At 40.6% G+C, this 23,633-nt stretch overlaps 1 protein-coding gene and 1 long non-coding RNA gene across 4 annotated transcripts in view; one reads left to right on the top strand and one right to left on the bottom strand.

Moving 5' to 3' along the window:
* Positions 1–7,548, bottom strand: part of PCMTD1 (protein-L-isoaspartate (D-aspartate) O-methyltransferase domain containing 1) — a 118,900-nt gene extending 111,352 nt beyond the window's left edge. For 2 of the 3 annotated variants that reach the window (XM_064270409.1, XM_064270410.1), the window contains exon 1: positions 7,418–7,542. The gene's annotated coding sequence lies outside the window, so the exon portion shown is untranslated. Of the gene's footprint in view, positions 1–7,417 lie in introns of all 3 variants that reach the window. The other variant, XM_064270408.1, reaches the window with a different exon arrangement.
* Positions 7,491–17,103, top strand: LOC135228050 (uncharacterized). The gene is made up of 2 exons (XR_010318251.1): positions 7,491–8,775; positions 10,509–17,103. It is a non-coding gene; the product is annotated as an uncharacterized LOC135228050 (long non-coding RNA).
* The last annotated feature ends 6,530 nt before the right edge of the window (positions 17,104–23,633 follow it).

Genomic DNA, 23,633 nt, shown 5'->3' on the forward strand with positions numbered 1-23,633 from the left:
TATATATATACACACACTGGTGCACTGGTTAATACACACACACACACACATACACACACACACATAGGGACCCTGGTGGCACAGTGGTTAAGAGCTCGGCTGCTAACCAAAAGGTCAGCAGTTTGAATCCACCAGCAGCTCCTTAGAAACCCTGTGGGGCAGCTCTACTCCGCCCTGTAGCATCGCTACAAGTTGAAATAGACTCAACAGCACCGGGTTTATTTAGTTTTCTTACATGTATAAATGTATACATATACATATGTGCATATATGTACATATACACATACGTGTGTGTGTGTGTATATATATATAAACACACAACTTATCAATGTCAAAGCATGGCCGTTCCCAGCAGGGCCACAAACTTAACAATTCGCTCTCAGCAGGTCACAGACACTTCAGTTGCATAGCAGACTATAGTCACCTCATTTGCCTAGTCTATTGACCAATCCTGACAAGGTGCATACCAATCACAGGGCAGGTTGCAGCCAAGGACTCAACAAAAAGCATCAAACCAAGCTGTTTACAGCCTACCCAGGAAATGTCAACCAACCTGGACAAAGTAACAAGCCCTCTAAGGTCAAGGCAAAGGGAACTCCTCAGGGCTGAGGAGAATAATCTCTCAAGCCATTTTTCCAAAAAACCAAAGCAAAAGGTCCCATAAAGGAACTCACTTCATCACAGAGGCCTTTTGATTTCGAGCCTAGATGACTAAGAAAATGTTAAGGTCATTAATATAAAAAAGGAAATGAGGGAAGAAGAATTAAATGTACAAAGGAAAAGGAGCATAATTCTGATTACACTGATTCGAGATAACAAAACGACAGCCCAGAAGAGAGTTTATCAAAGACAACAACAACAACAACAAAAAAGAACAAGCCCAAAGCTTAGAAAAGAAAATGAGGAAGAATAGGAGGCTTCGACGAGGAGGAGGAACGAATAGCAGAAACCAGGAGGCTTTGTGGGATCAGCAAAAGAGAATAAAGCTCTAGAGGGGAAGAAGAGAATTAAACCTAAGAAAACACCCAGATTTAAGAGATGAGATGAGAAAACACAAAAAGGCTTTGAAAAGGAAGAGCTGGAGGTCCTGACTATAGAAGCCACAGATGAAACACAAATAAGGATTTCACCACACTTCATATTCCACGCTCTTCATATGCTCACTAACTCTAGCTCATAAACTGAACTGACTTTATGATCATGTGATTATCACAGAATGTTTGTAAGAGCCTCCAAGTTACTGAAAAGCGTTAACTATTCCAACTTGACCCACAAGCAGGGCACAGCTAACACCGGATAATAATTATAATTAGATATTTTTTCAGTCTCTCAAACCTCAAAAACTGTAATAACTTTAAGTTGTCATCTTCCTTCACACCCATGCATTTAACTCAATTGATCACCGACTCTTTCAGGAAATCCCCTCTCCCTTTGTCTAGTTTGACAGCCAATTCTCAGATTTTCTCCCTTCCATTCTAATTTAATGCTCTCTTTTCTCACTTCTGAAACATAAACTAAGTTACTAGATTCTCTCTCTTCCCCTACTCCAAAAAAATTAAGAGAGATCCTTCGTTGTTCACAATTCTCTTCTCTACAATTACCCAATGCAGCAAATTCATCTACTCCCTTTGAATTATCACCTTCATATACAATATTTTTTTTTTATACAATATTTACAAAGCTTGGAACAGATCTGAAATCATTCCCCCCTGATGGTAGAGACTGAGTTCTGTGATGGTGGCAGTACAGGCAGTCCCTGGATTATGAACAAGTTCCGTACCTAAATCTGTCTTTAGGCTGAATTTGTATGTATGTCAGAACAGTTAGGTACAGTTCTTTAAAGAGTAAAATGTTTGTTTTAGTATATAATGTACCTTTTTATGCATAAAAGGCATTTAAAAAACACTTCTAGATACCTTAAAACATCTTTAATATAACAACGCAATAATGATAACAATAATGTTTTGATGCACGTCTCAAAGTAACACCCATTTGTTATTACAAACCATTGTATGTAACTTCTTCACTGTGGATGGGCATACGTTACCCAAAATACTTAGAAGATTTTGTTCTGTTAAATCTTTTAGACCAATTAGATACTTGTATTGCAGACTCTGAACTAAAAAAACCACCCAGCCTCATTTCTACTGGGTTTTGAACTCTCCTCAGTAGAGGCAGGGAGGGTTGGTGGCGTGGGTAGCATGGCCAGATGGATCATTGCCCCATCACCTCCTCACCAGACCTGTTAATCCACACACCAACTATGAGGCTCCTGCCTCCGAGGCAAGGGAGAAAACGTTGCTCAGGGTATAGTAAGATCAAGCCAGGGCCCAAGGGTTGGGAAAAGGATGCTTAGAAAAACCCAAGTGCCAAGTTTTTCACGAACCCCGGAAACTATGTGGACAGAGAGAGGTCAGGGATCTAAGACTGCCTCCCACCCTTCCACCCCCCAGCCACTAAAAGGCCAAGAATCGCACCAGTAGTGAAATCCACATGTAAGGCAGGGGAAACAGAAGCCCAGAGAGGTGCTACAATGCCCCATACCAGACAGGATGGGTGGTGCAGACAGAGCTGGGTGCTGCAGAAGCCCAGCTCTGTGCCCAGTGCAGCGGCGCACTGACCGGTTGCACTGGGAGAACACATAGAGCACAGGCGCCCGAGTGCTGGCGGCTGCTACCACCTTCAGGTACATGGTGTTTGCCCTGAGCTTCCAGGACAGGACACGAGATTCACCTGTATGCGCAGGTGCCACAGCAGGTCCTTGTACAGGCGCTGGTCACGGGCAGGCCACCGCGACATGGTGAGCCAAGCTGCAGCCTGCAGAATAAGCTGAAAGCCCACATGTACCTGCCTCCCTTGGAGCTCAGAAATGGCAGGCCCCACTGTCCACGTCCCCAAGCACCACTGCTCCACTCCATATGGTTTGCCTAGCCAATCAGTGTGCGGAGAACCCTGTGGCCTATGTGAGGCTCTGCACTCCAAGGTAAGGAGCCTTGTGGCTCTGGAACTGTCAATAGGCGGGGGCCAAGGAAGGAGGAAAGCTAAGTGTCTGGAACAGTCTGCCCCTCATCCCTTTCCGGCTTTCTCTGAGTCAGTTTTTTCCTGACAGGCCTTTTGCGGGGTTGGTTCTCATGAAAGTCATAACCCAGACTGCCTGTAGTGGCACAGGTCCTCACTGAACACATTCTCTAAGGCTACCCCCTCTACTTTAGAGATGAAGAAGGTGAAGTCCTATTGGGTCAATTGCTCACGGTTATATAACAGCTTGTGGCAGGTGCTTTCCACCATACCTCACTTTTCCAATAGTCAACAACTGACCTATGAACAAAACAAAGTGAACTAATCCTGTTTTGACCTCACTTTCACCAAAAAGTTTCAACATGCGCTGATGGTCTCTAAGTTCATTCAACAAATACATGCTAAAGCCCCACTTCCACCCAAATAATGTCCTAGCTGACAAAATGGCGAAAAACGTGCCCTGAGGCTTCAACGAACTTGGTCAAGTAAGAAGACACACAAGCAGCTGCAATACAACGTCATAATGACTGAAGAAGACATGCTAGGAAATAAGGAATGGAGCCAGAAAGGCTCCACAGAAATGCAGGGCTTGAGCTGAAACCTGCAGGATGCGTTTCCATTCCTCAGGAGGGCACTTCGAGAAGAAACCGAACTATCAGAGAACAGGTCCTTCATACAATTCCAAAACAGCTGTTTTATACCTACTAGTTTCTAAATTTCAACTAGATTATGAACCCTAGAAAATGATACCTCATTCTTTTTGTATGATGCATAAAAACTAGTTTATTGCTTTCTGGATTTCACGAATATATGTCCCTCTTATGGAATTGAATTGTGTCCCCCAAAAATATATGTTGTAAACCCTAACCTCTATGCCTGTGGTTATAATCCAATTTGGAAATGAGTTGTGTTTGTTATGCTCATGAGGCAGGATTAATGTACGGTGTATCTTGAGTCCACCTCTTTTGAGATAAAAGAGATTAAACAAGTGAAGCAGGAAGCAGAGATGGGGTAAGAGAGATGTAAGAGAGATCTGCAAGGAACCAGGAAACAGATGCTGAAGAAACAAGGACATTCCCCCAGAGTCGATAAAGACAAAAAACTTTCCATAGAGCTGGCACCTTGAATTCAGACTTCCAGCCTCCTAAACTGTGAGAAAATTAATTTTTATGTTCCAGCCTTCAACTCATGGTATTTCTGCCATAGCAACACTAGATAACTAAAACAGTCCCCAAATACTTTTCAGGTTAAATTGGAAAAAAGAAATAAAAACAAAAACACTTTGCCATTTCTTCCTATCAGTAATAAGATCCCTCTTATTTTTGAGGATAAATATGAACGCACACACAGCATTAGATCCCTCCCTGCCCCCACCTCGGCCAAAAGCTGAAGCAGTTCATACATCTAACTCACTCAGCATACGCCAAAGGGAACTTTCTGGTGCTGAAACATTTTTATGCCCCATAACCATAAATCCACTGAAAACTGTCGAACAGAAAATTGATGGTAGATACACCACTTAGATAGGAATCTAATTATCATCCTTGGCAATTGCCAATAAAGGCTCAAACATTTTCCTATATGTAAGTTTCTTCTCAAATACATATGACAACCGATTACACTTTATTAACTTCAGTATTTGCCATAATTTTTTAAAATTACACAGTTGCCACATCTGCTTGGAAAACAAAAATAGATTAATATACCACAATATTATGACACACACCCTATTAAACTGTCTGTCATAATGCATTTTTAAGGGACACTAAAATAGCAAAAATTAAATACACAAATTTAAATCTTTTAAGACTTTACAGGGCCCTCTTTGCATTCTTTCCTCATATTACTTTACAAAACGTACAACTGGGTTCATAATTATGTTTTATGAAATTATATTATCCAAATTTGCAAGGAATAAGCAAGCACCTGTAAGAGCTACAATGTATTGTGATATCCAAACTGGACACGGCATCCAACAGACTGCTTCAAGTAACACAATCCCAGTTCCTGTTTAACAGCATCAGCTCAAGGAGTTAAGTATTTTAATAACACGCCACCAGGAACCTCATCTAAAAAGATACCGTTATAACTTCACACGGTTTTTCCTTTATTTTTCAAAGCTCATACCTATATTCATGTCTCCAATTTGCAAGGAACATTTCAGAGAAAACTCTAAGATCAATAATCTTGTAAGGCGATTTTCCTTAATCGGAGTTGGCATGGCACAGCAGAAAACATAAGCTTGTGGATTAACCATTCCCTAAATCTAAATACAGGGACTACCACTAAACAGCCAATGCAATCTTGAGCAGTTAATCTCTCAGTCTGTGTTTATTAAGCTACAAAACAGAAAGAATATCACCCATGTGTTGCTGTCAGAAATACAGAAGAAAGGGCATATTATTACCAACAATAACTAAAATGCCATGGTTATTTTTTGGTTCCTTTTAAACACAGTTCCCAAAATAATAAAATGCTACATCATTTAGCCTAGCCTAAGATTTCAGGCTATATACATTTTTAGAAACCAGACTGTTCTTTGTGATTATCTTACTGGTTTTGTTTACCCTGGAGGCTAGCACCAAGATGAACACGCAGTACCTTTTTAATAAGTACAAACCACTGATTAAATCAACAAAGCCTTCAGCTCTTCTACACACAGAAATACAAAATGTAATAGGGATTTGCTAGCTTTCTGTCTTATTTAATAGTAAGTAGTCTAATATCTGAGCCCCGGAGGCGCACTGGTTAAGAACTCGGCTGCTAGCCAAAAGGTCAGCAGTTTGAATCTACCAGCTGCTCCCTGGAAACGCTATGGGGCAGTTTGAGTTGGAATTGACTCAGTGGCAACGGGTTTTTTGGTTTTTGTTTTTTGTTTTGGTTTGGTAGTCTAATACCCTTCTAGTTGAGTCGGAATCAACTCGACGGCAACGGGTTTGGTTTTGGTTTAGTTTAGTTAAGGCTTACTCCCTACGGCTTATTTATCAAAAAATTTAATCCTTGGCCACTCTGCTGTCTGGAATACAAACTTCTGGGTCAGTGGCTTTTTGCCTTACCTCTTCTTCACACGTCAGCAGCCAGTTCACGTTTAAGAAACGAAATTTGTTTTCATATGACCACAGGAATTTAAATTTACTTTGAAAAAATGCACTAAATAATAAACTATTTTGGTAATCTGCTTTACGAAGTCATGCAAGCCTCAGGTAAACTACCATTAACTCTGTGTAAACGTATTAAAATTACTCAACTTAATATGCAAGTATTCCCATCTGGCCTTCAACATTCTGAAAGCTTTACCCCAGTGTTTTAAAGTACTTGTTTGTAAGTCTTTTTAAAAGCTATTGATGAGTGAAAAACTGAAGACAATGTTCAGCAATAAAGGGACAGTTAAATACACAAATAGCTATGCAGCCTTTGAAAAGAATGAGGTATGAAATGAAATGGAGAAATATCGGTGACGTGTAACTGACTAATAAAAACGATATAGTATATATGATACCATTTTTGTTTTTGAAACATACTCATTATATGTATAGGAAAACAAATCTGAATGACTACACACATTTAAAAACTGGTGACCCGGGGTGGTAATAAGAGAAAATGGGGGAAGGGAGTCGGGGGCAGGGATCTGCATTGTTTGACGCCTTGATTTTTTTTCTTAAAGAGCACTTAGTACTTCAGTAATTAAAAAAAAGGGGGAGGATAATTATTGCTAAAAGCGTACTCTCTACTCTGTACGAAAATTATTCTGATTTGTAATTTTAAAAACAGCATAACTCTGATTTATCAATTTTTTAAAAAGAACAAAAACGCAGTACAAGAAGTTAACAAAAGAGTTTTTCTATTTGCAAAATGACTCCCTCCAGTTCTACCCATGGGTCCTCTCTAAGCCGGTTTTTTTTTTTTTTTTTAAGGACCAAAGCGGGCAAGGAACTTAGCACAAACAGTAGTAGGCGCTCAAACAAAAAGAACGTTAGCGCCCTTCTCTAACCTCTTCAATCTCAGCCCCCAAGGTTCCCCAGCCTACGCAGGTTTGATGCTCTTTCTTTACAATCAGAACAACACGAAGTCCCGGGGTGTATCCGAAAAGGCCTTGGTCGTCCTCGGGCGCCTGCCGAGGACCGCGTAGAGGAGTGTGGCCCCCGAGATCCAGCCAGCGCCGTAGGCTGGGCCCGAGGACCCGCAACACTAGCTCTCGCTGGACCCCGATACCCAGCCCCGCCACCCCCGATCGCTGCGCCCCCAGCTCCCCGCCCCCTCCCTGCCGTCGGGCCCCCTCCCCTCCCCCCAGGTCCCAGGCCCCTTCAGCTCCCCGGTCCCTCCGGCCTCCGTCTCCCCTGCACCAGCGCGCCGAACACCTCGGCCCGCACGACCCCGAGTCAGCTGGCGGCGGCGTTACCTGCGGCACGGCGCTCGGTCGGGCCAGCAACAGCTGCGTGCAGGTCGAGGCACTACGTCTGCGTAGGGTCCACGGCGCCGGCCGCCCAGCCACCACCACCACAACACGGCTGCTACCGCCCCCAGGAGGGGCGGAGCCCGGAACCCGCGGCGGGGGCAGCCCGACGGTCAGGTCTCCTGAGCCGTCGGGGAGCTGGGCATGCGCGGAGGGCCGAGAACGAAAAGTCAACAAGGCCTGAAACGCCCCCGCCGTCCCATCCGGTTCTGCCCACTCCGGGCTCGCTCCGCCCCCAGACCCAAATAACGCGAGGCTTTAACGGGAGCCTGGAGATGGGGGTGGTGGGAGGAGATCTCGCGAAAGCTGGGCTTCAACCTCCCGTCCCCTTTCCTGGGTCTGGGCGGCTGTGGGTAGTGTGGCCCGAGGCTGGTGGAGTGTTGCTGTTGTGTACCTTCCGGAGAGGGCCTGTCTGGCGTTGGAGCAGCTTCGGGAGCGCTTTTATGGTTTTGGAGGCGACCTCCGCGGGATAACTCTCCAGAGGCTTCTGTGCAGGGTGATCACTGGCTTACCTGAAGAGCCAGGGATTTCTGTGAAGATTGTGCCCCTCAAGAGGTTCCTCACAAGCCGGTTGTGAGCGCTGCGTCCCTGTGTCGCCGGTGCGCGCAGCCCTTCGAGCCGGCCCTGAGTCCGCAGGAACCGTGGCGGATCCTTGGGGCAAACACTTGACTCGGGAGCGTGCTAAAATGTGTTCTTCGTGCCGTACACAGAGTACCTACTACCGGTGAAGCCAGCTTCTGTTGGGCTGGTCAGTCATCCGTAGCGCATTAACAGCAGGAAAGGCTTGTGAGAAAGAGGGAAAGTTGAAAAGAGGAAAGAAAGGAGATGCAGGGTCAGGTTACTGGGGAGTCAGTAAACCCGCTATTCACCCTTTTAAGACCCCTAGAAAACTGCACAGACTTTTTTCAGTGAGTTTCAATATGCAAGAAAGGCATTGTATTTCTCCTAAATAACTTTTGTCCCGCATGTTCTCCCCTAATGATCTTTACATGTGCCTCTCCAGCCCACTCTTGGAATTGACATGATTCTCTAACATCGCTTGATTACTATTCGGTTTTAGTTTTCAAGTGTATTAGCAGTGACTGTAGACTACTCATAAATACTACCTGAAACATTAAAATTAGAACACCCTCGATGTCCAGAATATTGTTTCCCACCATAAATGATTGTGCACAAGATTGTTTAGATAATATATTTATGAAAGCAAAACAGGCAAACGAAGTCAAAGCTGAAATCACGAATTAAGAACTTACATCAACAAAATTGCTGCTAAGTTTGTCTGCCATGAAGTCCAGAACTTCCCGGTATGTATGTTTTTTAAGTATGAATGCATAACGAGTGGACATTTACCTCTGAAGAGTGGAAAATCACTAATCATTCGGCTTGTGGAGTAGAGTCGTGGGTCATGGATTCATTAGCTTTGTCTTTGGCCCTTTGCCTGGTCCAAAAGCACTCGTAACTGTGATGGGATCGTATAACAGTCTTACAGGATTAGCTTTTGCTATCCCAAGCAGAAATTTTAGCACGTGGAAATAATCTTACCATAAAGAAAATAGGTACAAATGATAATGGAAAAGGACTAAAATCTTTAAACTGTTAGAACCTTTCTGCTGTGGTTTCTCACCCCTGCTATAGGAATTTTTCAGAATTGTAGACGTTTTTTTCTTCCTCTACTGCATTAGAATTGAAGACGAGTCTCTTTTTTAGGTAAGGAGAAACTTTATTTGAAAGGATTATTACAATAAGGTAAAGGGACTCTTGCAATAGGGAGAATTTTTTTTTTTAATTGTACTGTAGGTGAAGGTTTATAGAACAAACTAGCTTCTTAATAAACAGTACACTTCAATACTGAGGTAAAAGTGTCTGGGGGCCATACTCTCAAGGCTTCTCCAGTCTCTGTCAGGCCAGTAAGTCTGGTCTTTTCTTTGTGAGTTAGAATTTTGGTCTACGTTTTTCTCCAGCTCTGTCCAGGGCCCTCTATTGTGATCCCTGTCAGAGAAGTCATCAACTCAGTCTGGCGGACTCAGCCTGGCGGAGGCTTTGGTAGTTGTGGTCCATTAGTCCTCTGGATTGATCTTTCCCTCGTGTCTTTAGTTTTTTCATTTTCACCTGCTCCCAAAGGGGTGAGACCAGTAGAGTATCTTAGATGCCGCTCACAGACTTTTGAGACCCCAGGTGCTACTCACCAAAGTAGTGTATAGAACATTTTCTTTATAAACTATGTTAAGCCAATTGAGATGAGTCTTGTAATAAGACTACCAGTAAAATAAAGTACTAGTCAGTACTTTGTTAATAAATAGGACCAAGTGGTATTCTTGTGGGTGAGTACAGCAAATAAGCCGTGAATGCCGTACTCACATCTAATGAAGCTTTCCCATTTCCACTTTCAGACCATTTTTGATTTTGCCCCCATTTAGCACTTTGAACTTAAAATTTACTTGTGTATCTAATTCCCTATTAAACTGTAAACTGAAGCCTAGGCACATGTTTGTTGCTCTCCAGGCCCTGGTTCAATGTCTGCAACACCACGGATCCTTGGAATTTGTTGAATAGATAATTTGATATTCAACTACAATTATTTAGGAATTTACTTAAACTTTTATTAATATTAGATATTTACTCCTAGCTTTCTTGGTCCATTGCTGTAGCAATTCTGGTCCTGTTAATAGCAGTAACATATTGTATAATAGCTTAGTTCTTCATACCAGTTTGCTTCAATTTTATTAAGCAGAAAATACCCTAAATGTGATATATCTGATTGGCACTCAGTTCACAATAGTGTGTAGGCAGAAACCTTGTCATATCAGAAATGTCCTGTTATTTAAATGCATAAGGTGTTCAATAAATGCTTATTAAACTGAATTGAATTCAAAATACAAACTACTCGCACCATCCTAGTGAGTTCACATATCCTGTAGGCACAGCAGTTAGAGTTATTGCATTTTTTTTCAGTCTCAGAATTGGAGTTCACCATGTGTAACTCGAATTAATGTGCTAACACCTGTGTTACATGATAGGTTTTGGTTATGTCTTACAGGACCAAATCTGCCAAGGCCTCAGAGAATTTCTTCCTTGTGTCTCTCATTTGGCCTGCAGTGATTGGAAGGAAAACCCAGAACTAAAATCCCAGTAAATATGGAACTTATTTGTTCCACATTTTTTTTCTTGTACTGTTTTCTGTACAGTTAATGACCTGTCACCCTCCCCCTCAAAAAACAAGAGAATAACCTTTATTGTACTTATTTTTCTCTGTTTGGAAAAGAAAAACACCACATCAACATTTCCTTACTAATTTTAAGAAACATAAATTTAGCTTGTTGGGACAATTGCAATGTTTTCTAGAGTAGGGTGAGAGGTTGAAAATAAAAGAAAAAGCTTAAGATCCTAGATACCAGGAAGTAATAGCCCTTGTGTCTATATAATTTACAATTTGAGGAAATTAAAAGTGATATTAGAGTTGACAGAGGCAAAAGGGGATTTTCAGTCTTACTGACAATCTTTGCCTATTAGCATTAGCACTTTTTTTTTTTTAATACAAGTATCTCCTAAGTATTGTGTTCCCTTGGCACGTGTTTATTTCACATATTGAGAAACATTATAGCCAAAATTCAAGATCAGAACCCTATGATGACATAAGACTAGCTAACCACTAGAGAAAAGTGGAAAAGACATGGTTTAAACCAGTGATTCTCAAATTGTGGTTCAGGACCAAAAACCAAAACCAAACCTGTTGCCGTCAAGTCGCTTCCAGCTCATGGAGACCCTATAGGGCAAAGTAGAACTGCCACATAGGGTTTCCAAGGAGCGGCTGGTGGATTCGAACTGTCGACCTTCTGGCTAGCAGCCGATCTGTTAACCACTGCACGACCAGGGGTCCATCCAGGACTGGTGTTATCAAGTTAGATATGCAAATTCTTGGGGCTCCAACTCATTTTAATAAGCCCTCTGGGTGAATCTGATGTACACTAAAGTTTGAGAAACCAAAAACAAACCAAGTCCACTGCCGTCAAGTCAATTTCGACTAATAGCGACCCTATAGGACAGAGCAGAACTGCCCCATAGAGTTTCCAAGGAGCACCTGGCGGATTTGAACTGCCAACCTCTTAGCAGCTGTAGCATTTAGCCACTATGCCACCAGGGTTACCAAAGTTTTAGAACCGTGGTTTTCAGGTACATGCTTTTATCTAAAATACACATAATTCACATGTCTTTGTTATCTAGTGCTTTATAACAGAAATACCAAGGTGGGTGGCTTTGACAAACAAATTTATTTTCTCACAGTTTAGGAGGCTGAGAGTCTGAATTCAGGGTGCCAGCTCTAGAGGAAGGCTTTCTCTTTGTCAGTTCTAGGGGAGGCTCCTTGTCTCTTCTGAGTTTCTGCTCCTGGGCAGTCTTCATGGGACTTGGCCTCTCTCTTCCCCCATCTCTTGCTTCTTTCCCTTGCTTGTTTAATCTCGAATATCTCAAAAGAGTTTGACTTAAAACACACTTAACACTAATCCTGTCTCATTAACATAACAAAGACAGCCAATTCCCAAATGGGATTATAACCACAAGCAAAGAGGTTAGGAGTTACAACACGTATTCTTTGGGGACACAATTCAGTCCATAACATCACACATAAGAAATTTAGTAGAAAACAGGCTTCCTTTTGGTGAGAGAGAAAATATTCTCCATGCTTTGTACTCCCAATGTCAATAATACCCACCTTTGCCTAAGAAACTGTACTTATTCTTCAAGGACTTCCCCCATTATTTCTTCCTCTCTGAAGCCTTTGAGTCGGAGTCGACTCGACGGCAATGTTTTTGGTTTATTGGGTTTATGAAGCCTTTTCTTAATCCTTGGAGCCATAATATCGTTTTATTGTGTTGCTATTGCTGTTCACATTCAAAGATGCTGCTTGTGTTTGTGGATGTGACCTAAAAGACTGTAAGTAATCCTGTCTATTTTGGAAAATTGCCTTATATTGTGCACCACTGTTGATTTAGTGGACCTTATCCTTTCCTAAGGAGCCCTGGTGGCGCAGTGGTTAAGACCTTGGCTGCTAACCAAAAGTCGGCAATTCGAATCCACCAGCTGCTCCTTGGAACCCCTATAGGGCAGCTCTACTCTGTCCTATAGGGTCACTACGAGTTGGAGTTGACTCGACAGCAACACGTAGCTTTTACTACTGCTCTTTATTGTTTGCTATCTGAAATTGTCCAACCAGAATGCCAGGTTCACCAGCAGACTGCAGTAGTTTCTTAGCATTTCATAGCCGTTGTGTATTATCTGAGATTTCTGAATACTTTCAAAAACTATGACAAACTTAATGCAGTTATTTTATAATAATAATAATTTTTTAAAAATGAACTTCAAAGAATTTAACTCTATGAGACAAGCAAAAATGTAAATACATTTACCTGTCTATGTTTTACTATCTCCCCTCAAAAATTCCCAGCAAAACACTGAAAAGCAGAAAAGTTTAATATTTTAAAAAGCTGTTTTTAGCTTCTCAAATACAGTAATCATTGCAATCTAAGTAATTCAGGGATTGTATGTATGATTGAAAATAAAATACTTTCCCAAAGTCATTTGACCTCATTCTTCAAGTGAAAACTTCGGAAATTCTCATCCTATTTAATACAGTTTCATATTAAAAGTGAACCGTATTTATGCAGACTATATCCAGTTAGAAATAAATCCAAATTTAATCTCTAGTAAATAACTTTAAACCATAATGCATATAAACAAATATGTGTGTGTGTATATATATATATATATATATATATAATTTATTTCACATGACAATATCAAAGATATTTAAATGATTAGCTGTTTTAGGCCTCAATTCTCAATTTGTTAGGATTATTTAAAAATAATATCTGATAATGGATCTTAGCTCTTACTTATTTTCTTCATCAAGTCTTTGTCTTCTCCGCTTGCTGAGTTTGAAAGTCATATTCAAAGAAGGCTATACAGATAGCCATTTTGATCACCTAAATTGAAGTCATAAGGTTTATTACCTTGTTACATTGGCCTGATACTAGTTGTATATTAATGTAATATTAAATTGGCCAAATCGTGTCTTTAGTGATTGATAATATCCATTCTGTTAATGAGTAAATTGATCTTACAGAGTTTGTTGAAAAATAGGAAAGAAAAGGCAAGTACCAACCTCATTAAAGAAAAAATTTCATTTATAAAATGATTTGAAAGGTTGAGTTATCTAGCATTATTTATTTGTATATGATTTATATCACAAGTAAGAATTTTATGAATTTGATCATTCATTGGTATAAAAATAAAAATATGAAATAACTATTTGGAAGTGATGGCGTAAACTTTGTTTCATCCTAAACAATTGAGTAATGACTGTAATCTATTAGTAACCATTAGGACTCTGTATGGTCATCTTTGTGTACTTTTCTTCTTGCCCTGTAACCTGTCTTCTCCGTATAGCAAATTCTGCCTCCCTCTCTAACAAATTTCAAGTACAATAAGTTAAACTCATTTCCTTATGAAAAATATTTACATATGTCTTAATTTCAAAATTTTGCAAAACAAGCTGCCCTCCTGGAACTCAAATATGATTTTTTTCGTTTTTCATGATAATCATTCAGAGTAGGAATTGTCATAACTACTAACTATATATTATAGTTGTCAAAGTGCAAAATACCAACGCAAACTTTGTATAGAGGAATCAACAGAGATTTATTTAGGGAATAGAACAGCCAGGCTAGGAAGCATAAAGTGAAAATATGATATGCTTCAGCTTAATGGAAAAGGGGAAAGATTTTTATACGGTAAAATGGGGAAGAGAGTCATAAGGTGGCTGCATGATCACAGTCACAAGTTGGACACGTGACCATAGTCTTTCTTAATGTCAGTAATCCTATTTTAAACACATTGTTCCTGGAACAAGCTGCGCAAGCATTCTTGGTAAACATCATCTGACCAGCATTTCTTGAACTTCCACAAAACACATCCTTGCCTTATCTTCATTTAAAGTTTTACAAGCTTGTAACATTTATTTTAAGACAGAAGCAGGAGCTGGAGACAGAATGAAATTTGATTCAGACCTGAGTTAGCCATTTTGTTGTGCCAAGTGCTTCAGTTTTAGGATGCCCTCACACATTCCCCCCTTTTGATCATGAATCTCTGTAGAGATTCCCTGTTTACTATTATAAGAATGTTACTTGTGCAGGACCTTTTTACTTCAGATGGCCACTCTCTAATGAGCCTTTAAGACCCCAGATGTTATTTTAAGTTAACCAGGTACCATCCAGTTATTCACCATGCCAGAGCTTATACATTATACTTCTGTGATCCTTGGCTTGGGGAATAGAGTGTGGGGCAAGGCTGCATTTGGAGGAACAACTTGACATCCTAAAAGGCCAATTCAAGTTGTGAAGTTGATCTCCTTTAAGGACCTATTTTCTTCAAGATGCATGATTCTTTGCATAGCAACGGGAGAGTTAACTTGAGTACAAACATTAGACAAGCATTTCATAGTGCATTTGATTATACATATAATGATTATTATAATGATTAAGATAACTATCCATGCTTGTTGTGTCGAGCATAACCAGGAACCAACACCTTGTAACCTGCTAAACGTGTCAAATATAGTAGAAAGAAGAGAGTTAATCATGGTGGTGGGGGCATTGGATGTAACCAAGTGGCTTTTTGGCAAACTTTTATGATATCTTCTTCTACTTCTCCTGTGGTATTTATCCAAGTACAGTAGGAGGTGTTAGCAAGTTAGCAGTAGCACATACTCTTCCTTGCTGCAAGAGGAGAAAGTTAAGAGATAATCTAATCACTTGGCAAGGGGTTCTAGAGATTTTGTCGTCCAGACATGCTATCTACAGTGTCACTGGCAATTTGAGCCATTGGAGCAGATAAATTGCTAATGGATTTCTCAAAATGAGGAATACCATGCCAAGGTAAGAAGGCTCGAAAGAATACCCATCCCATACATATCAGCCACTGGATTTTCAGGATCTTCCCATCTTCTTTTGTGATGGGTAATAAGCTTGATAAGGGTCTCTCAATTGTTATTCCAATGAGTGCTTTCATTATATGAGTGTATGTCTAGGGGAGCGCCTAATACACCTAATGTACATTGACCCACTAATCAACCAACAAAGCAGGGTAGTGCCCAGCCATAAGATTCATTGCTTAGATTTTGTTCTTTCTCTGTTGGGCAGTTTGATCCTCGGCATCAAAGTATATATACACAAGGGGCACATGTCACACCAGTTTTAGTATCATTGTGTGGGAAGGGAATGGATTAACTAAAGTGTTCAAGCCCATTTTCTTTAAGAAATTGTTGAAAGCAATCTTAAAAATACTGGAACAACTTCTTTTATCAGTTCAGTGCAAGAATAGGATTGTGGACTTAGGAGGCAAGGGGAAAAGTCTGTAGGTGTAAATCTGTGTCTAGGTTGGCCATACCATTTTAGGGCCAAATTAAAACGTGATATTTGAAGTTGATCTAATGGCCAAGGGGGATGCGATAGTCTGACATAGTTCATTTGATATGACACAGAAATTAAGAGTAGTGCTGGGTATAGAGCTGTAATTAAATGGAGGTAAAAAAAAATTTTTATTTTTTTTAATGCTAGCAGATCTCAATTTTCATGCATAGACTTCAGGGAAGAACGAGATATCTAACAGGTTACTAGCACTAACCACTGATTGAGCTAGTTCAACAAAGGCATTTTTTTCCAGGTATCATTGAGGGTTGTCTTAGTCATCTAGTGCTGCTATAACAGAAATACCACAAGTGGATGGCTTTAACCAAGAGAAATTTATTTCCTCACAGTAAAGTAGGCTAAAAGTCCAAATTCAGGGTGTCAGCTCCAGGGGAAGGCTTTCTCTCTCTCCTTCTCTGTCTCGGCTCTACAGGAAGGTCTTTTTCCTCAATCTTCCCCTGGTCTAGAAGCTTCTCAGGCACAGGGACCCCCAGTCCAAAGGACATGCTCTGCTTCTGGTGCTGCTTTCTTGGTGGTATGACGTCCTCCTGTCTCTGCTCACTTCTTTGTTTTATGTCTCAAGAGATTGCCTCAAGACACAATCCAATCTTTTATATACCAGGAATCATGGCCCAGCCAAATTGATACACATTTTTTTTTGGGGGGGGGACATAATTCAATCTATGACAAGGGTTATTAAAAGCAGAAAAATAAAATTTAAGAAGAGCTTTATAATGAAGAAAAAACTATCCAAAAATAATGCAATGAGGCAAATGGCACAGGAATAATAGCAACAGTGAGGTATGCCGCACGGATCTCAGTTATTTGTATGAGAGGAAAAAGGGAATAAGACTAATAGTATGTAAGAGGGAAACTAGCATAAAAGTAGCTACGATTATGAAGTAAAGTCCAAGGATTTCAACAGTTTGCCTGGAGTCATGTTCTGTGATCTTGGGATTAGCTGTCTACATCCAACATCGTCTGCTTCTTGCCACTAGGGTGTTTCAAAGTGATTTTCAGTTCTCCAGAAGGCTGTCAAGTCCACAAAGGTGTCTTTGTTTTCTTCAGTTGAGAAAAATGAATCCAAGTTTTGACTTCCTATAATTTGGCAGGACAGCAGTTAGTAAGGAGGACCAGGTAAGGTTCCTTCCAATTGAGTCGTTTAATTCATGTCTTTTCCAATATACATAATCACCTGGGTCTATTTTCGGCAAATGGTCAATTTCTACTTTATGATAATCAAAAACTTCTTTGGCTTGTAAAGAATATTTCTTTGAATAATAAAGATTGGCATCACTTTAACAAATCAGTTTGAACTAGGTTGGAGTCAATACGGGCAACATAAGGAAGGGTCATGGGCCTGCCAGTAATTATTTCATAAGGAGTAAGCTAATGGGGCCTAAGAGGTGTGGACCTTAAATTTAAAAAGGAATAAAGGGAGGACATTAGTCCAAGGCAAAACTAGAGTTTCACAGAGTTTAGCAAGCTGAGACTTTATTATTCTATATGTGCTTTCTACTAAAGCAGAGGGTTGAGAATGATAGGAACAGTGTAACCTCTGAAATATAGGAAATATTCGACAGGCTTCTTGAATAACTTGACTAGTAAAATGGGTTCCTCTGTCGCTACAGAGGGGTTTTTGGGGCTCCCCAAGTGGGGATAATATTTTCAACAATTTTCTTTGCTACAAAGGCCTGCAGTAGCACTTCAGCAAGGAAAAACTTCTACCCAATGTGCAAATCATGACTAATAACGTATTTGTAATCATCAGAGGGTAGAAGCTGAATAAAATCTAGTTACCATACAAGCATGGGTCTAGAAGGCAAAGGGTATCACCCAGGCAGGACTTTAGGGGGTTTTCCAGGATTATAATGAGGACAGATGGGGCAGTAAGTTGTTTCATATAAGGCAGGCTCAAAAAATTTTCCCCATCAATATTTTTTCATAATCATTTTGTCTCATCTGAGATAAGAGCTTTGATGTACAGCCCATGTCATAAGAACATATAAAAATTGAGGTAAAAGTAGTTTATTATTTGGTCCAATCCATAGTTTAGTATCAGGGTCCTGGAAGCAACCCTCTTTTTTCCAGGTTTCCATTTCCTTTGTTTGTGCCAAGTTGTTGGTGTTTTAGAAGCATTTATAGAGTTAATACAGATTTGGGTAATTTCCATCTTCTGTTTTCATAAGAGTGGAGACAGTTTGAAAGGCAACTTGTTTAGCAGCCATATCAGCAAGATTAATTCTAACTTCAGTTTGGAGTACTCCTTTTGAGTGATAAACTTATATCTTAATTTCAGCAATTTTAAAGGGGAGTAGTAAAGTATCTAAAAGGTCTTCCACCAAGGTTCCATTCTTAATGTGGTTTCTGGAGGAAGTTAAAAAAACTTTCAGGTCCCATAACATCCCAAAATCATGAATTACTCCACGACAATTCCTAGATTCAGTATGATATTTGCATATTTTCCTGAGGCAGATTTACAAGCCCTGGTAAGCTCTCTTCTTGTTCAGCAAAGACGGAGTCAGGAAGAGCTTGACTTTCAAGAAACTCAGTAGAGGTTGTAACAGCATATCCAGCTTGATAGTGAAAACTAGTAGGGTCAGCTTTAAATAAGACCCATCTACAAATAAAACTAAGAGTTAGTTAAGGGGGTTTCCTTTAAGTCCTTTTGCAGAGTCAGGATTTGTTCAGTTAAATCTAGACAATTATGCATTGGGTTTTCACTGTAATAAGTGTCAGGGAGTAGGGTGGCTGGATTTAAGCAGGCCATGGAATGTAATCTAACATTAGGTGAAGCCAGAAGAACTTTGTAAGAACTGAGCCAACTAATAGACAGATGTTGAGTTAAAGTAGAATTAAGTATGACAGATACTGTATGAAGTACATAAACATCTAAGAAGTTGCCTAACTATCCGTGGTGCTCTGCACTACTTGGGCAGTAGCAGCCACAGCGCACAGACAAGGAGGATATCTTTAGCTACAGGGTCAAGCTGCAGGCTATAGTAGCCCACACGTCTCTGCTGACCTCCATGTTTCTTGGTTAATACACATAAGGTGTTTTCAGACACTTCATGTACAAATAGGGAAAAATCTAGGTGGTAAAACCCTAAGGCAAGAGTTTTGGTCAAAGTTTCTTCAATTTTTCTGTGACTTCCTGGTCTTCTGGTAAGAATTGGAGTGAATCTGGTTCCACCCATTATCATTGAGTCGATTCCGACTCATAGCGACCCTATATGACAGGGTAGAACCTGGTTCAGAGGCTTTCAAATATTTATATAAGCGTTGAGCTAATAGGGAGAAATTTGAAACCCAGGTCCTGCAATAGCCACAAAGCCATAAAAATTCTCACAATTTTTTCTTAGTTTTAGGCACAGGGAAATAAAAAATCCTCTCTTTCCATTTAGGATAAATAGAAATGCCTTCTGAAGAAGTTAAATGACCTAAATACTTGACAGAAGGCTGAGCCTATCACAGTTTTTCTTTAGAAACTTTATGCCTTCTCTCAGCTAAATGTTTCAACAAGATTATACTATCGTCAAGGGAAGCCTGCTGGGAGGCAGAGTAGAACAGTAAATCATCAACATATTGAAGCAGCATGTATTTATTGGCAAGCTGAAGGGCTGCAAATCTGCTTGCAAAATCTGAGAGAAATATGTGGGAGATTCAGTCAACTCCCGGGCTTTACATTCCAAGTAAATTGTTGATTTTCCCAGGTAAAGGCAAACAAACATTGACTTTCAGGGTGCACAGGAATGTTAAAGAAGGCAGTATAAAGATTCACAACCATAAAATGAGTTGCATCAGACAGGACATTCCAAGGAGCACCTGGTGGATTCAAACTGCCAATGTCTTAGCAACGATAGCACTTAACCACTGTGCTGCCAGGATTTCCAGAGAGGGCACTGGAAAGTAATAAATGGGGATTAGAAACCACCAGGAATCTGAGAATAAGAATGAGGTTGATTGCCCACAAATCTTGAACATATTAACAGCCTCTATTGTTTGGCTTCTTAACTGGGAGGAAGGGGTATTAAAATGGCTGATGCAAAGAAAAATGAGGCCTTTAGAAAGAAAATCTTGTATGATTGTAGTATGTCCTTTTTGGTTTCTCGTTTGAGAGAATGGTGGAGAATTTGGACAAAGGTGTGGATAAATACATTTGGATTATAAGTGGTTCTGTGGAAAAGACTCACCCTACATCAGTAGATGTAGTGGCCCACAAGGTTTTAGGAACTGAGGAAAGGGCCTCTAGCAGGAGAAGACTAGTCATGGCTGAGTCTTGAAGAGGCAGGACAAGTGCTTGCACACAGCAAATAACTTATCTTTTCTGAACTGTTATCTAATTCAGGATCTGTTTGATTATGAGTGTGCAAGCTCAATAAAATTTCACCTTTTTCTTTGAATTGCAAATGGCAATTCCATTTAAATAAAAGATCTCTTAATAACAAGTTAAATGGAGTATGAGGGCTAAGCAAAAAAGGGTATAGGTCCTCAATAGGACCTAAGGATATATGGACTGTATGGGAGTGTATCAATGTTTGTTCTTGATTAATAACCCCCACAAGTTTTGAAATCTGCATACTTTGGGGCAGGGGCTTTTGTAAACAACCGGAGTTAATGGCATATAATGTGACACCAGTGTCAATTAAAAATTTGCAAGGTTCTCCATTAATAGACATTGTCGTTTACCTTTGCGAGTTAAGCACCACTATAGGAAAAGTCCCCGTTTTATCCCCAGAGCCTTCTCATTCTAAATAGGGATCTGGTCAAGGAGCATCTTGTTTAGAATTTCTTGTTTGCATTTCAGTTCGTAACATCCACTTTTCCAATGGCCAGGTTTCTTGCAATAGTGACAAATGCCTAGTTTGATGCCATTAAAGGGTTTAGTAAATTTCTTCTGACTAGAAGACTGTAATTGCTATAAGTGAAGGGCCGTTAGCTTATTAGCTTTTAAGGTTTATTTCATCTCTAAGGTCTGAGAATATTCGTGAGCCAGATTAGTCAGCACAACAGTAGGAGCTGCCTTCAAATCTAATTGGTGCCTTTTCACTAAGACTGAAATCTCAGACCTGAGACCAGAGATGAATACAGTATTAAAAGCTTCAGAAGCACATGGGACTAATGGAGCAGCCCAAAATACTCAGAAAACCTTTGGAATAATCAAGTCTGGTAATCATAAACACTGTCATCTTTGTTTTATATGCAAGACTAAATTTTTGTCCAATCTATTTTTGGGAAAAGCCTTAGGGATGGCCTCAAGTAATCTTTTTCCTATTATTCAAGCATCTTCAAGCCATGTGGCAGCTGTTTTATCCATGTTTAAAGCTAAGCTGTTTTTAGGATCATTACATCCAGCATGTCCTAGGCATAATTATGCTTCTCCAGGTCCTGTTATCATATGGACTAACTGGTATAGATCTGGAAGTCCAGGTGGGTAAACTTCAATTAGAATTTTAAATACCTCAGCAAATTTGTGAATATCCCGACATAATTTTAGGAAATCCTTCACAACATTATGTAATTCTGTGCAAGTCCAATGAACAAAATTTATAGCTGTGTCACAAGGAGGCTCCTTAGAATCCATAGACCATGTTATGGACTGAATTGTGTCCACCCAAAATGTGTGGCCAGGTCATGATTCCCAGTATTGTGTGATTGTCCACTATTTTGTCATCTGATGTGATTTTCCTATGTGTTGTAAATCCTACCTCTATGATGTTAAAGAGGCAAGATTAGAGGCAGTTATGTTAATAAGGCAGGACTCAATCTACAAGATTAAGTCGTGTCTTGAGTAAATCTCTTTCGAGATATAAAAGAGAGAAGTAAGCAGAGATACAGAGGGACCTCCTGCCACCAAGAATGAGGAATCAGGAAGGGAGTCCATCTTTTGGACCCAGGGTTCCAGTGCTGAGAAACTCCAAGACCCACCCAAGGGAAGATTGATGACAAGGACCTTACCCCATATCTGACAAAGAAAGTCTTCCCCTAGAACTGACACCCTGAATACAGAATTCTAGCCTCCTAAAATGTAAGAGAATACATGGGTGGCAAGGCCTGTGGGGCCAAGAGGCCAATGAACTAGATAGCAGAAGCTGAAGAGACAAGGACTGGAAACAGAGATGGTTCAGTCTCAAAGGGTAAGGTCACAACCTCTGGGTCTCAAAGTGTGGAGCCATGGCCCCTGGGGCTTCAAAGGACAAGGCTGCAGCCTCCTAAGTTTCAAAGACTTAGATCTTCACCAACTCGGTTCTGAAGTGTGGGACTACCTTTCATGAGTGCCAGTGGGGTGGGGCCAGATCTGCTGCCTAAAGCTGAGGGGGCAGGGCTGTCATGCCCAAGGGGCAGAAGAACAGGGCCTGTTGAGGCTGAGGGGGTGGAGTTGCCACTCAGATGGACTTGGAGAATGGAGCTCTCCAAATCCAAGGAAGCAGAGTTGCCATTCCAGTGGGCCTGGAAGGTGGAGCTATAGCCCAGGGCCAAGAGGCCTCCACCCAGAATCCAGAGAATGTGGCCAACACCCAGAGTCTGGAGGGCACAGCTGTTGTGTAAATGATCTTAGGGACAGAGGATTATTTTCAAGCCTTGAGAGCTAACGTAATGTGTTCTGCTCACTTACTTGGTGCCTGTTTTCCCTCCAGTTTCTCCCATTTGTAATGGGAATATCTAACTTGTGCCTGTTCTACCATTGTACTTTGAAAGAAGATGACTTGTATTCTAGATTTCACATACGAAACAGAATTTTTGGATTTTGGACTGGGAGTTGATTTAAGACTTTTGCTATGATATGATGGGATGAATGCATTTTACATGTGGCAAGGATGTGAATTTTTGGGGGTCAAAGGGGTGGAATATCATAGATTGAATTGTGTATCCTAAAAATGTGTGTCAATTTGGGCACATCATGATCTCCAGTATTGTGAAGTTTTCCACCATTTTGTGATCTGATGTGATTATCCTACTTCTGTAAGTCCTAACCTCTATGATGTTAATGTGGGTCCTGGTGGCTCAGTGGTTAAGAGCTCAGCTGCTAACCAAAAAGTCTACAATTCGAATTCACCAGCCACTCCTTGGAAACAAGATGAGTCAGTTCTACTCTGTCCTGTAGGGTTGCTATGAGTCAGAATTGACTCAATGACAATGGGATGATGTTAATGAGGCAGGAGTAGAGGAAGTTATGTTAATGAGGCAGGAGTCCATCTACACGATTGAGATGTATCTTGAGGCAATCTATGTTGAGTTATAGAGGAGACAAATGAACAGAGGGAAAAAGGGACCTCATGCCACCAGGAAAGTAGTGCCAGGACCACAACACGCCCTTTGGACCTGGGGTCCCTGTGCTGGGAAGACTGATGACAAGGGCCTTCCTCCAGATCCAACAGAGAGAGAAAGCCTTCCCCTAGAGCTAGTGCCCTGAATTTGGACTTGCAGCCTACTAGACTGTGAGAGAATAAATTTCTCTTTGTTAAAGCCATTCGCTTGTGGTATTTCTGTTATAGCAGCACTGGATAACTAAGATAAGCTGAATTTAGACATTTCAGAAACAGATTTAGACTCTTCAACAGGTTCCATACAGAAAAAGGGAAGTTCAGACAAGGTATCAGCAAAAGAAAAAGTAGGCAAAGAGGTGTGTGTTACAGACAGTAGTGGAGCAGAAGTGGGAGGTGCAGACTCTGACATTGTAGTTCTTTGTTTTTCTTAGTTAA

The sequence above is a fragment of the Loxodonta africana genome, chromosome 18, assembly GCF_030014295.1.
Source record: "Loxodonta africana isolate mLoxAfr1 chromosome 18, mLoxAfr1.hap2, whole genome shotgun sequence".
Lineage (NCBI taxonomy): Eukaryota > Metazoa > Chordata > Mammalia > Proboscidea > Elephantidae > Loxodonta > Loxodonta africana.